At 41.7% G+C, this 14,547-nt stretch overlaps 1 protein-coding gene across 3 annotated transcripts in view; it reads left to right on the top strand.

Moving 5' to 3' along the window:
• Positions 1 to 14,547, top strand: part of plxna2 (plexin A2) — a 200,374-nt gene that overhangs the window by 90,087 nt on the left and 95,740 nt on the right. The gene's annotated exons all lie outside the window — the stretch shown is intronic.

Genomic DNA, 14,547 nt, shown 5'->3' with positions numbered 1-14,547 from the left:
ACTGCTCTGAGAGAGAGTAGCAAAAGGGACACTTCATTCTATTCCGACTGAGTAATGAACTAACAGGGATCACATAAGGGGCTGAAGATACCTCAGCTAGTTTAAGCTTTCGTCTGTCACATGGTGGCAGTGCTTTAAAATATTGAACAGCTTGAAGCGTAGGTGCCTCTTGCTTTTGTTTTTCCTGTTGTCAGTTTCTACTCTGACATGAGAAAGAGATCATTAGCTTATGTGGAGAAAGTACAAATTGTAAAAACCAGCTACTTAAAAGTATGGATTGCTGCCAGAGAGCAATGTTTTTGTGCTCATAGGGTGTCATTCTGCCACTTTATCCTGTTTATTTACAATCGGTTGTTGTCGGTTGGAGTCAAGCTTTCTCAGCTTGTGAGCTTTCAGCCAGACATGCCTAACAAGTCTAAAAGTGGCACTTTTAGAGTGGGGGTACCAGTTCCTAACCAAAAGTATTTGAGGAGGTGGGAGTGAGAGCATGTTGCATGATCACATGTAGATGCTCATCTGTCAGTACCAGCTCCCCCTTCTGCAGGGGACGTTCACTGACCTTGTGGCATCATTGAAGATAATATAAGATACCTGAACCTCAAACATCCATCGGATCAGTTTACTGCTCACACCAACGGCAAAGTGACGAACTGGTCCAAAAACTTCTCCATAGGGACAAGTTCATGTCTGAAAGGGGGAATGAAGCAGGATTTCCAACAGCCACAAACTGCTCATGTTTGGAAATAAATACTAAACATTTGTAGCCAGTTTTAGGCAGAAATGTTCCTTAAAAACACACTGAGTGGGAAATTTAAAGTTATTTTCCAGTCCATCATGATCTATTAGCATGCTACTTCAAATTAACTCAATACTCAATTAGTATTTTTATGTACTGATTTCAGAATGCCTTGTTAGTTTTCATACATTATGTGATTGGAGATAACTCGGTGTGTGTGTGTGTGTGTGTGTGTGCTCAAATTATTTTGTAGTATTGTATGTGCATGCACATTTTGTTGCTTTGTGTTTGTAAGCCAAAGGCAGACAGTCCAGCAGCCATCCAGTCGGAATAATCAGCTCTATAATTAAGAACCTTGAGTCCGTCAACTGCTGTCATACACCCACCCCACCCTAACAGTCCCTCCCCACCTCCACCCTTCACCCCATTCTGTCTCTTTTCACTCTCACTGTCTGTCTGTCTCCATAATGGCCCAGCATTTGTCTGTTTCCTCCCTGTGCCTATGCAGAACGCTCCTGACATTTACTGTGAAGCTAATGGCAGTGCTTCAGTCTTCCTAATTGTAGGCTTTAATTGCAATAATTATTTACAAGCCTAATTAAAGCCTGGAGAGTGTCAGGGAGAAACGCAAGTGCCAGTGGAAGGAATAGTGACAGGGTTTGTCAGGAGCTGGGCAAAGAGTAAAGTGATCGTGGCGGCGATGTTTGCTCTATAATTGGTGGAGGCTGCATGTCTGCAAGTCTCTCTGCCTTACTCATTCATGCTTTCGCTTTCTGGACCTTGTGTCTTTCTTTGCACTGGCATGGGACCACTGTGGTAAAAGTGTTTCTTTGGAGGTTTCAGGACTGTTCTTTCTTATTTGACAGCTTATTTTTCGACACCACCAGCTGTCCTCTAAATGGGTGAAAATCAGTATGTGGACGCAAAAACGGATGCATTTGTCACCAAGTACATTAAGTGTTTGCTGTGTGCCTTTTAACCAAGGCATAGGTTCATGAGCTGCATTTGGCAGAAACTCAGGTGGTCTTTTGTGCTTGTCTGTGTGTGTGTGAGTGTGTTTTAGTGAGTGATGTGGCCTTGCTGCCAGGGCTGCAATATGCTCTTTGTCTGTCCTTCACAAGGCCAGTCTTAGTAAACAGGCTACAGCAGGAAAGCGTCTGGTTTTTGATGGGCTACCCATGGCAGCTCAACCCTTTCTTCTTCCCATTTGCTGGGGTTGTGCAACACTTTCCCCAGCGTTCTCCACCCCTCCCCACCTCTCTCTTCTCTTCTTCCCCTTTCTTCTCCGCTGTCAGAGAAGCGTCCGATGGGAGGACTCAATTCCACAATGCCGTTCTCCTCTCCTGTGGCTCACTTTGACAAAACTGTCAGCCTGAACCCCGGTGATGGATTTAGTATTGTACAGTATGTGTGAGTGTGAATTTACATCAGTGTATGTGTGTTTGATCATGTTTATATATATCCAGAACTCTCTTTTAGACTTTCTGGGTGGAGGACTTACCTCTACATGCATCATAAATCATACGGCAGATGCCAATTACAGATGTGTTTGCCTTAGATTCTGAGCCGCGGTTACCTTTGTGCATATTCCGGGATGTCAAGCTCATACAGCACAATTTGCTCTCAATGGGCCGAACCAGTAAAATAGCAGCAAAAACACCTATAAGTAACAAAAACTCCTAATTTTCCCATTTTTAGTGTTTACATTTGAAAATGTTTACATTTAATGACGTAAACTTTTACACAACATATTATAAACAACCTGGAATTTCTTGAGGAAAAAAAGTACAGTGTCAGCAATATTTTGTTGTTAATTTATTTACATATTTTATCTTATTCATTTTTGTTCATTTAATATTTTTTTATGTTTTTTTCAAAATATATTTATATTTATATATAATTTTATTATTATTTTTAATAATAAATTGTACTATATATTTATTTATATTATTATTATTATTTCTTGTTTTTAATAATAAATTATATTATATATTTTATATTCTATTTCTTTTTTATTTCTTTCTTCATTTTTGTTGGTTTTATATATGTAGATAAATAATTTTTATTTAATATACATATTTCACATTTACATACTTACTCATTTACATGCGCATTACAATTTGCAATTTACAGTGGATCCAAAATTTAATCACAGGTATGTGGAACTAAAAAATGTGTACTGTTCATTAACTTTTCAAGTTATTTTTATTATAAATTTCCTCACATTTTCAATTCTGCATAGTCCTGATCACCTGAAGTGACTCAACTACAAACTGAAGTGACTGTCAAGTAAGAAAAGAAATAATGAAATCTGCCTGCCTTGTAAATGTTTTATATTTAAACATAAAAAACATGTAAGTACTTCATGGCCACACATTCACTGTCATTGATTTCCTAAGAGATGTAAGAACACACAGATTTCTGTCTATGTTTGCTTGTACATATGCAGACAATATAATATCTGTAGTACAATATTTGAGAATAAAATAATAGAGAGCCAAGGCTAGATAAGACCAGTGATTTCAAAAGTGTGTCTGCTGGCTGCCTGCTGAAATATTACCCTCCATGCCAGCTTTTAAATCGGATATTTGGAGTCAGAAGGATCATAAGAGGGGAACAGATATGGCCACAGAGTGATGGAAGGGGATTGTGGTGGATTTGGACCGGGAAAAAACGCTACTGCTACCTCACTCTCAGGGCTGTTTAAAAGTTCATACTGTAACCCTCCCACCCCCCCAAAAAGGACCTCAGAGATAAAATGTTTATTTAATTCACAATTTCCCAAAGCAACTGAGGAGCAGTTAATTTGACTGCATGGAGGCAGCTGTCTGAGAATCCTGCGACGAGAGGGAGAAAGAGACGGAGGGTGGAGAGAGGAGAGAGAGAGTGGAAGAGAGTGAGACACAAAGGCAGTTTGGGCTCATTATGTTGATTTTTTTCCTCTTCTGCCAAACAAAGACACCCAGGCACTTTCAGACAAACCAGCAAAGATCTCTAACTGCTTCCTTTCTTTCCCGTCACCCCTCTGAATTTCCTCACAGGCAAAAATCTAATAATTTCTTCTTCAATGCAAAAGTTTTCCCTGCATTTCTTTTCCTATTTCCACATTTTTCTTATGGAGTCAAACTAGAATCAATCATAGGCGTTATTATAAGGCCTGATGAGGTCTTTCAGCTCCAACAGTTCCTGAGATTCTCATTAATTTAGCAGTGCTGAAGCCCAGCTGAGCAGCAATTTGTGCATGTTTCACATGTAACATGTGCAGAATGCATGCATGCATCTTTGCAGATAACCCCCCCCCCCCCCCCCCCCCCCCCCCACCCCCACACACACACACATAGGTTTAAATCACATAAAGTATTCCTCACCACCTGAGCCTAGTTATCAATACCTCCATCCTTATGTGTCTCTTCATCTCATTCTTCACAGGCTAACATTCATCACTCAAACACACATGTGCACCCACAAGCAACAGCCCTGAGAGCAGTGGGGTGTATCCAAACCCTTCATTTGTATGTACATCATGTACACAGAGAGAGATGCAGAAACAAAGAGCACAAACATGCTCACACGCACACACACATGCTACGTACACGTTCCTAAAAAGAAAACTAACACATTCATACGTGCACTGCAGAGTCCCTCTGTGGATCAGAATTCATTTCTGTCTGCTTTTCCCCTGCAAATCAATACCCCTGTTGGTCGACAGACAGCCGTAAGTGTGCCAGGGAGGCTCCCTAGCCTTCACACCCTCCACACACACACATGCTCATGCCTGTTGATGTGTGATGGCCTCTGCTGCTTCCTTATTAACTCCTCACATGCTGACTGAGGCATACACCTCATTACTGACTGCATTGACAGTCTAGGATCCCGCTGAGAGACACTCAGACAAGTTGGACAAAGACAGAGCAGAGATGGAAAGACAAAGAGGTACAGCGAAGCGACAAACGTCACAGAGATGGGCGGTCCAGACAGGTGGGTGAAAATTAGGTTGGAACCATTGGACCGACAGACAGAAAGCTCAGTCAAAAGAGTAGAATTACACACAAGCAGATATGAACAAGAACTAACCTCCGTCATCAATACGGGCAGGGATGTTTACTGGGTTGCAATAGAAGGAAGTTCATTAACAGTAACAGGTTGTAAGCTCACTTCCAGCATATAGAGTACATTGAATCTGTTCTGCTGCAGGCTGAACACACTCGACCTCCATTTTTTTACACAACTGTTTTACTAGAATTGACCAAAGAGTTTTGAAATCTGCTGCTCTTTTTTGTACCATAACTGGAAATTAAGCTTCTCCTTTTTTAGCATTACTGTCTAGTTTGTCATGATGTCTGATAAGTGGAACAACCATACCTTTTTTTTTACATCAGCATTGCAGAAAAACTAGACTTCTATTAAACACACCTCTAATTCAAACACTCCATTCAGCATTGGCTGAATTTTGGTGGTAAAGTGACATACATATGCAAAGGATACACAGGTGTACATTGTTTTAGCTTGCATTGGATTAAAAATAAAAAGCGAATTATAAGCCGAGGCTGCAAAAATCCAGGTAAAGAATGCTAAATCAGGATGTGTAACCATGGTATTGTATATCATTGTGACATTCTCTGTTATTGTTTTTTGCCAGAGTGCATTCACAAGCTCTCTCAGGCACTTTTACAGCTCCCCATGTCCATCTCTTAAATGTCAGTGTGGGCCTTTAAACCAGTTGCAAGTGAGCAAGCATTGGCTGAGAGTTCAAAGTGGTCAGGCAGCTTGGATGTAATTTCCTCCTTTTAGCCTCCTGACTGAATTACAGAGCAAAGAGGCCACCTCGACCGGCAGCCTCAAAGGAGAGCGAACACAGCAGCATGGAGGAGTAAGCTCAGGAGGTGTGTATGTGTGTGTGTGGGAGGGGGGGCAGAGATGGGGAGATAAGTGGAAAAGAGAAAAGGGTCGGAAAAAGAGCCAGGGACTTTCAGATCTTATTGTCGGTATCCATCTCAACATCTTTTAGCTTGTATATAAAGGGGCACATGGTATTTGGAAGGGAGTAAAGGCAGCACAGGTATAATTAGCAGTACTTGACATTGTGTTTTTAGTATAAGTGAAGGCTTTTAAGTCAGACATAAATAAATGAACATGTTCTTCCTTCTTTGCAAGTCTTGAATTTGGCTTATTCACAGTGACAAATGCAGGGAGACAAAAATAAATAAATAGTGAGGAGTGGCTAAAATTAAATTTCTTCCTAATGCTTGTTTTTCATGTAAGTTATTGAACAGCATTGTTGGAATTTTAAAGGACGGAGGACCTCAGTGATCTGCGTTATATACAAAAGCACATTTGGAGTGTAATAAAAACAAAACACACACAAACACTTATTCGGTTTTAACCTATTCCCCTCCTCTCCTTGACCAAAAAGGCGACTGAAGCTATACATAATTGATACACTCCTCGCTGTATTGACTGCTTGGAATTTTCATCCTCCTCACTGGTCGATTCCCTCACTCCATTACCTCTACACTCACATTCCCTACGCTCCCTAAAACCCCCCCTGTAAACTCCTCCCTCTAGTCCTTAAGCCTGCAATGTCTAAACATGCTCTTGCAAACACACATAAACAGAGATTAGGAGACAGTTCCATCTTCTCCTTATTGCTAGCTGCCCCAATTTGTCTTTAATCCCTGCAGCTGGCCGTCAGTCCTGGGGACACACGCTGAAATTCAATGCCGTGTTTGCACTAGTGTGTTTTGTGTTTGTTCTGTATGTTGTTTGTTAGCATGCATGTCCATGAGAGACGGGACTTAGTGCTTTGGAGGTCCCAAATTGCACAGAATTGTACAAAAGTCTCGTGCCGACCCTCATTTATTTATGTATTGCCAAGAAAACAAAAAATGGAGATTATTTACAGAAAATGTACAACCGTATATGGAAATACGGTATATAAAGCCAAAACAGAGTTTGCACAAATCTAATGAGCTTGAAAGTCAGTATTTAGTCAGAGCAGCTTTATTCTTTAACACAGTCTGAAACCCAATAATCAAGCTTTTTTATGCCTTAAGAAGTTATCAGGAATAGTTGTCCAGTTCTTTAGATATTGTCTGCATTATGGTTCATTTTCTGTCCAGATGATCCCACACCCACACTAGTAATGTTGAGAGCCAGGCTCTGGGGAGGATTCATCCCTCCATCAAATTTGTTGCTACTGATTTTCAGTCCAGTTCTTGCAGTTCTTGTGTCATTTGGCATACCTCAGCCTTTTCTCCCCTCCTTAAGAACTGCTTCTTGACAGCTGTTCTTCCATGGTGCTCATTTCTGATGGGGCTTCAGTGAACTGTAGATGGATCAACTGAAGGTCCAGATGCGGTTCCCGTTTCTTTGCTGTATACATGGAAAACCTGCTAGATTGTGACCCTCATAGGACCAAATTGAGTAGCCCTGCTCCAATTTTGACTCGTGTCTTATATCTTGCTCCATTCCTTCTCCGTTTAGTTTCCTCACTTCCTTCGATAGTACTAGCATTTTCTTTGATAAATCAGCCATGGTGCACATTCCAAACAGCCAGAATGTTGATTTACAGTTGCTGATGTGTGACATGGTGCTGTAAAGTGACTCAGCGTCCCAGACGATAAAGTTGTGAAGTGTGATTTCTCAGCCTCAGGACACTGCCGGGCAACTACAGCTCCAGGAATGTGCATAATAAAAGTCATAGGGGCATCAATATCAGTCCGAAACACTTTTTTTTAAGGTCAGAAAGCTACATAGAGCAACTTTAAGGACATCATTTTCAAATACTGCTTGTCTGTATTAGATATGTGTTTCTTTAGGCCTTACGCCTCTTTTTCTTTTGTGTTCCACTTTCATCCATTTAAACTGTGCAATTTCAAGCTAACAGCTTCATAAACCGCTACAGAAATCCTGGAGAACTATTGCGGAAGACCATTTGAAAAGATTGCAAGAAAATCTAGCTCCTTGGAAGCAAACTGAGGGGCTGACCAAACTTTTTTGTCAAAGTATTAATACAGCCTACACAAGGGCAATGAACTTCATTGCATTAATAATTGTAGCCTTCTTTTTTGTCCACTTTATATGACTTCATTTGCCAGCAGAAACTTGACTGTACAGAAAAGTCCTTGGAAAAAGTGTTCTTGTCTTGGCTAAAAGCCTTCCACAAATGTCACACCAGTACAGTTCATTGTAAAAGCTGCTAGGGAGAAAACACTAGACTTACTAGACTGTATTATTATTCACTTTAAATTAGTAGTTATTGTTCCAGGTTAAGCTTTAACACTTAACTGCCACCGAGCCTTAGAGTTCAAACTTCGGTCAGATGGCGCACGCTTGACCTGTTCCTGCCCTTTTTTCCTGCCTGGCAGTTTGTCTCTTACCAGTCTGTTACTTCTGATGAGCTGCCAGGGACCAGTCCTGGCGGGGACTGAAGGCTTTGTGGGAAAGTTAAACCTTCAATGTGAGGATGTTTTTCAGCAATCAAAGCGGGATGATATGGAGATGGATATTAATCAATTTTAGCTTAATATCCACATTAATCTTGTATCAATTCAGAGGGAGTTAGCGTAGCTTTTGTGTGTAGTTGCTGTGTTTGCAATCCCTCCTGCTTTTTTAAAATGTCTTTATTCTGTCTTTAAATCCAGTCTTATGGTGCTACAGTGCCTTGATGTTTTCAATTGACCCAAATCTAGGCGCTCGGGCTAAATCCATTAAACAAAAGGAAATGTGCGCATGACTGTGTGTGCGTACAACTGTTTTGTCTTTTGAGTGGGTTAATAGACAAAGAGAAATAATGGGATTGATGCAGTGAGAGACCTGACTGTGACAGCAACAGTTAAAGGCTCATGTTTTCACACCTCATCATTTCTGCACTCTGGAAGATGACTGTTTGTGTGAGGGATGCTGCATCATTTCATTTTGCATCAGTTTTTTTCAATTTTTTTTCCTCTCCCATGTTTGACCTCATGAAACCAGCAAGTAATATCTACTTTAAATGCTATTTCCTTTACTTCAAAGGCAGTTATTCTAAAAGCCACCCTGTATAAAAGGACCTGACCTTCAGAAAAGTGTCCAATACACAAAGAGGTGTGTATCTCTTATTGAATTCTGCTTACTTCCATGTATCCTGAATGTAGTCTGCATTAGACAGTCCTGTAATAAATGTTATGCAGCAGGAAAAAAATCCATATCCTGCATTCCTACTCAAAACTTGTCTCTCTTAAATGACTTGTCAAGGAGCCCTCTGACATCTATAACAAGAGAAACAACAAAAACAAGCGCTTGAAGAGTAGCTCGTTTTAGCAGAACACAGAGAAACAAAACAAGATGAGAAGGATTGTGTGCTGCCATCACATGCACAAATTGCATGCTATAATAATTACTTTAGCACATTTGCTCCTGGAATGTGTTTTCCTGTTGAGCTCTGAAAGCTGTCAGCTGCTGCGTTGTCTTTCCACAATCAACCCAAGACATCCAAAAGATCAGCGCCCATGCTCCCCCCTAGCAATCACAACCATGCCCCAGTTCTCCCCTTAATCAAAATGGGAGTAATTGGTGTGAGTTTTGAGGCATGATTATCCTTAAGCTAGCCACAACACTTCAGCAGAACCTCTCACCTCTCCTCTCAGGGATAGTCAGAATTAGGATGGATATTGATGATAGTGCTGAACAACTGACTGAACTCAGTCTCAGACTGCAGAAAACACCTCAAAAATTAATTTATCTGAATTTTCGGTCCAAAGAAAAACCTCCCATAAACTAAGTGCACCAAAGTCAGAGGGTAAGTATTTGCCATTGTGTTTTTTTTCACAGTTAGAGAATGCCATGAAGGAGATAGCTCTGCCTCAACCCTACAGAGCGGATTTGTTTGGGTCTTGGTGAGAACAGCGGATGGATTTCGAGTTGAGGCAAAGAAGAGAAAGAGGAGGCGGAGGAGAGAGTGAGATAGAAACGAGGGAGATGTGGCTGTTGTTCTAAGGAGCAGCCTCATTTGGATTACTAGAGCAGATTAAAGGGCGGCATGCTGGGGGAAAAGATTCAGACGTCCTTGTGTCTGTAGTCTTAATGCAGGAAACAGTGGCTGCAGGGTCACTATGGTAATGGGAGATTCAGGGCCTGTACATTTCATTGGTTTTCATTCATTCAGCAGCAAGTATTTGCTCTGCTTTTGTGCCTTTGTCATTAGTCCTGCTGAAACACACATACACACATTAAAACACACACAAACACTCATTCACATTCATCCCTCCCATGCTTTCCCTCTTCCTCTCTGCTGGAATGGGTATTGTGTTCATGATCGATGTCTCTCATTCCAGTGACGTGGTAGCCTGGCTTATTCTCATTAAAAATAGATAGGGTCTATGGGAGCCACCAGTGTGTGTGTGTGTGTGTGTGTTTTTACGTGTTTAAAAGGAGGTGTAGATGGCAGGAAGTCCCAGAGGTGCCAGCTGTTTACCAAGCACTGCTCAAGGTTTTGAAGGCTGGAGGGATATGTGATGGTGGTGGGAGATGTGGGGGTGTTCCTGAGGTCAGAGCCCAGGCTGTTGCCTTGACAACAACGTGCAAAGTAGCTTCCTCTCCATTACCAGTGACGCTGGGATTTTTCTCTTTTCTGTCGCTTTCTCTTTCACTCAGCCACATCTGGCAACACATAGAGTGGGTCCCATCAGATCTCAGAGCAGTGGGCTGTTTCCACTCTGCTCTGTCTTTCTTTATAACTTTTTTTTTTCCCCTGACTGACCTTTTCCATCGTCTCCTCCAGCTTAGCCCCTGTGCCCCCCCCCCCCATCCATCACAGAGGTGCAGTGAGCATGGCTGGGTCTCAGGGCAGCAGGGCTGTAGAGCTGAAATGGAGCTCTGATTCATTCTTAGGCACAGAGACATTGGAATAGATGAAAGTGTTCCTGCTGCTCTGTAATGCACATACATTGACAGACTCTGTTTGGTGCCGCAGACAGTGTTTTTCAGGTGCATGTGTGCAGTTAGGTTTTTATCTTCTGGCATTTTTTCCCCCTTAAATGTTAGAAAGGAATCGCTCTGCTGCAGTTTTGTCACCTTACAGCTTTTGATTCGCAGTACAGTGGCAAGAAAAACAAGTTAGGTTTATTATTTATAACACTTCACAACAACAGGTCACATGGATGTTGCCCACAAATAACTGCAAGAACACATTTAGGTAAGAGTACTAGGTTAGAAAATATGTTGAGTAACTCGACAGATGTACAGATATCTTCACCACAACCGACCCAGGTCTGAATCCTGGCCTGGGGCCCTTCCCTGCATATCCTACACCAAAAATCATTTAAAAATAAAGAACAAAATGCTCCTTTCACACCACTTCTGTAGTTTGATTAGTGAGGTGCAGTATTTTGCAAAGCTCTTGAGCCAACCCGTTTATTTTACACATTATCAACAAAGAAATGCAGTGATATACTGATATATGAGCAGAAATTAAAATGGATTATATAATGCCAAAGTACAATTCTTATGAGCTTGAAACCCAGTATTTCACTCTTCAATACAAACCAGATCCGCCTCAAACAATCTTTTTAAATAATTTAACTAGTTTTCAAGAATATCTGAAAGTTCATCTTTGGATGTTGCCTGCTTCCTTTTGATCTATTTTATTAATTAAGGTCTGGGAAGGATTCATCACTCCATCAGACCTGTTTGCACAGATTTACAGTCCAGTCCTTGTAATTTGCCTTTTTCCCCCCCGTTTCCCTTCATTAAGAGTGTCTTTTAGACAGCCGCCCTTCCATGAAAACCATTTCTGATGAGGCTCAAGCCAATAGTATGGTCCAACTGAAGGTCCAGATCCGTTTCTCAGTCCTAGTCATGAATTTTTTAAAGGACACTCAAACACACCATGCTGAAATTTGCCAGGTTTTCAACTAAAAACTCATTAGGAAGCAGCTGATCTTAAAAAAACTTTATATTATTTCTGTTAAATTGTGTTATCTTTGCTGTTTTTGCAGATGCAAGAAAACTAGAATTGTTGTTTACAGGCTCTTGCAAAGATGCAAGAAGCTGCTAGTAACAACGATTTTAAAGCTTGATGAAAATAAATTGTAAAGAACTTTTTTTTTACTAATGTCAGTGTTCAACAGCTGGACATTCATCCCTCTCCCTAAATCCCTGCTTATTCATTTCAGTAAAAAGGAAAATTGAATACCTCTTCATTAGTAAAGGTTTGACTGTGTTAATGAAATCTGAAGCCTATTCAGCACAAAGCTGTGAAATAGAGAGGAAGCTGTTTTAACCGTCGGCTGCCACTCAGGTCGCTTCAGTGTGCGACTCCACCGCAGTCTCTCTGGTTGAATAACCCCCTGCTAAGGTCATCTTAAGTTGGAATTTTATTAGCATTCATTTACGTAGAGTGCAGTGCTTCTTCCTGACAAGTCAGCTGCGAGTGCAAATGCTGCTCTTAGAAAGCAGAGAAAGTTAGAGGCCCTCTTGGATCACATGCAAGGCTTCTTTGCCTTCCTTGAAAAACACAGGAGCAACAATCTGCACATCGGTTAAGGCGCTGGGCATGTGTGCACTCAAACACACGCACACACAGTGGGAGAAGGGGCTTCATTGTGCAGCCCTGCTGTGTTGAGTGACTGTAGCGTGTGCTGGGCAACAGCTGCTGTGATCCCCCCCCCCCCTTTCCATCTCCACTACTGACCCATGCTGGTCTAAACATCAATATACTCCCAGTCACACAATTTATACAGCAACCATATACACACTTTCATCCCTTACCCTATTCTTGTGTGTGTATATGTGTGTGTGTGTGTGTTCAGCCTCTACTGTATCAGCTGACGCTGCTCTGTGTCTGCCTGTCTTTAGACACTACTCCATAAGGGACACCCAGACGGCTCACTGCCCCCCCACCTCCGCCCACCACTCTCTGACAGCTGTCTCCACACTGTAACCCTTTCATGGCTCTGGGCCTCTGTGGAAGTTATACTATAAAGTTTCACACATGCTGGAGGAGGATGTGAAATTCTTTTTTTTGGGGGGTTAAAAATTCAGACGCTTTGGGACTCCCACACACACAAACAGGCTAAGCTGCCGTTCCCTCAGTCAGATCTCACTCTTGGTGGGCTTGTTTGTCATCAGTTGCTGCTTCTGCTGCTGATGTGACCCCCGTCTGCAGCTCATTACAGCATGCCACCTGTTTGTCCCGAAGCGAGGCAAGACATGCACACAAATGGAGTTTGTTGAAGTGACAGGGGGTTAATCTAACAGGAGTGTCCGTGGTGGAACTGCCACACAGACTGTCAACTCCCCACGGTGTCAGTGGCTTCCTTTGTCCTCTGGGACCTTCTTTCTGCTGCCGCAGGGTTTGGGACCAGGCAGACAGGTGGATGGTTATTGAGCTTTTTTTTTTTTTTTTTTTTTTTAAATTGGAAACCAAAATAAAGAAAAAAACTATGCAGCCTGGAACTCATAATGCTCATAGTTTTCATGGCAGCTGATGCAGTGGGCAGCTAGAGCTTTTCAGAGGCAAGACACATGCTACAGGTTTCACAGTCAGCTGTTTTTAAATTTGATCCATTACATATGTTAAAGAAAAGTCTTTAATGGATACAGAGCTGTTATTTTATGCCCCACAGTGCTAACACCAAATAATATCGCCCCACGGGTGCAATGCACAGGGTCAGAAAAACACTTAAAGGGTGTTATTTGCACTGTTATTAGGTGTTTATCCGAGCCTGAGGTTTGGACTCTGCTGTCATCAACCAGCAAACGCAGCTGCCAGAAAATTAAAAGACACACATGTCAGAAACCTGATGGTGTTTCTTTTTTTTTTTTTTTTTTTTGTTATATGTGTGCAGCTACTCCTCCTGGCATGAGATGTAGGGCTACCCTGTGGGATACTCGAATGAAGACAGACAGACAGACGTTCAAGCACACACACTGACGTCTGGATCTACAGAACAAACAGACTGAGGGCCATGCGAGGGAGCAGAACCGTGTCTGGCAGAAACAGAGACAAAGACAGACAGAGACACAGCTAGATGAACACACACTCATACTGTACGTGTGTGTCGAAGCCAGTCAAGGGATGAATGCAGGTTATGTAGCAGCTGAAAATAGACTCAGATTCAGGATCACATAGCTGACTCACTCTCAGTATTTGGTGAGCTGAGGTGAAGCATGCTTGATGCTCGTCTCTCATGTTGTTTTCAGATATAGTGTGGAACTTCTCAGGCAAGATTTTTCAGCAAGTATAATATCAGTCACCGAAATGCAATGAGTAAACATAAGGACGTTGGTTCTTAATATAAATAACTTTAGTCCAACAGTCCCATGTGGGTTGGTGTAGTGTAGGATGGAGGACAGTCCCTGACATTTTATTGCACTTATGTGATTCAACAGGAACGTTTTCTCAGTGTTAGTTGCATGACGGCCTCTGAATGAGCTGTTTTCAGACATGGATCAGCCACCACGGAGCCCACACCTTAACCACACTGTGAATCTTTGGGATGCTCGAGAGAAGACTTGAAGAAGCTTATCAAAGTGATGCCACAGTGAATGCATGCCTTAATCAAAGCTAAAGGTGGTGAAATAAAATATTAAAGTTTGTCCTTTAGCAGTAGCCATTAGCATTTTTGCACCCAGGTTTTAGATTTTATGGAAATTTTAAGAACTTTTGCTAACCCTTGTGACTAAATCCTTCATAGATTTCCCTCTGCAGACACACACGTTATGTTTTTGGGTCATCTGTACAGCCATTTTCAGTGCATGTGCATGGAATCCATTTATATTGTGAATAAAGCAGATTCTGTTGCACAAAACAAGAGCCATTTTTTTTCCTC

Source organism: Melanotaenia boesemani, chromosome 13 (genome assembly GCF_017639745.1).
Source record: "Melanotaenia boesemani isolate fMelBoe1 chromosome 13, fMelBoe1.pri, whole genome shotgun sequence".
Taxonomy (NCBI): Eukaryota; Metazoa; Chordata; class Actinopteri; order Atheriniformes; family Melanotaeniidae; genus Melanotaenia; species Melanotaenia boesemani.
This window is presented reverse-complemented; position numbering and strand designations above follow the sequence as displayed.